This window comes from Tarenaya hassleriana, unplaced genomic scaffold, assembly GCF_000463585.1.
Source record: "Tarenaya hassleriana unplaced genomic scaffold, ASM46358v1 Cleome1, whole genome shotgun sequence".
Taxonomy (NCBI): domain Eukaryota; kingdom Viridiplantae; phylum Streptophyta; class Magnoliopsida; order Brassicales; family Cleomaceae; genus Tarenaya; species Tarenaya hassleriana.
This window is the reverse complement of record NW_010960187.1, coordinates 10,999,558-11,000,449: the sequence shown is the minus strand read 5'-3', so window position 1 is coordinate 11,000,449 and position 892 is coordinate 10,999,558.

The window sequence follows — 892 nt, the reverse complement described above, 5'->3', positions numbered from 1 at the left end:
ACGACATGGGAGGAGCTAGAGGAGCAATTCATGGCGAGATACTACTCCCCAGAGAAGACTCGAGCTGCCCAGAGAGCCATACACAGCTTCACTCAGGAGAGTGATGAGAGCCTGTATGACGCATGGGAGAGGTTCAAAGGCTACCAACGCCTTTGTCCACACCACGGCATGGATAAGCGACTGCTGCTTTCCACATTCATCCACGGACTGAGAGATGATACTAGAGCATGGATGGATGCAGCTTGTGGAGGGAGTGTATACGACATTCCCTTTGACACCCTAGAGATGCAGATTGCGAAGATGGCAAAAGCAAGAGGGATGTCAGGAGATAGCATCAGACGCTCTACGGACGGGTAGATTTGGGTGAGTCCGCTGCTTTGAAAGCGGTCATGTCAGATTTATCGGCAATCAAGCAGCACATGGAACTCAAGAATACATCTAACCCGCCGAAAGTCCAGCCTGGCATGTTTTTGGTTGATCAGGCAGCATCAGAGGAAGAACTGTTGAGGATGTCAACTATGTAGGAAGGAATAATTACCAGAATCCTTCCAATCTCTACAACCCGAACGCACCTAGGAACCATCCTGGTTTCTCCTACGGAAACCCGAGCGGAGCATTGAATGCACAACAACAGGGCGTTTCTAGAGTCCCTCAGAATCCCCCGGGCTTCACTCATTCACGTTTTCAGGGGCAGAATCAGGGATATGCGCAACAGAATCCAGGATACGGGCAGCAGTGCACATATGAAGCTAGTGGATACACAGATCGCACAGCTTGCATCACAACCCTCTAGGCAGTAGGGCACATTTCCTGGGAAGCCCGAGCCAAATCCACGAGAGCATGTAAACGCTGTTGAGCTGAGGAGTGGAAAGAATCTGCCAGATACAGTCCC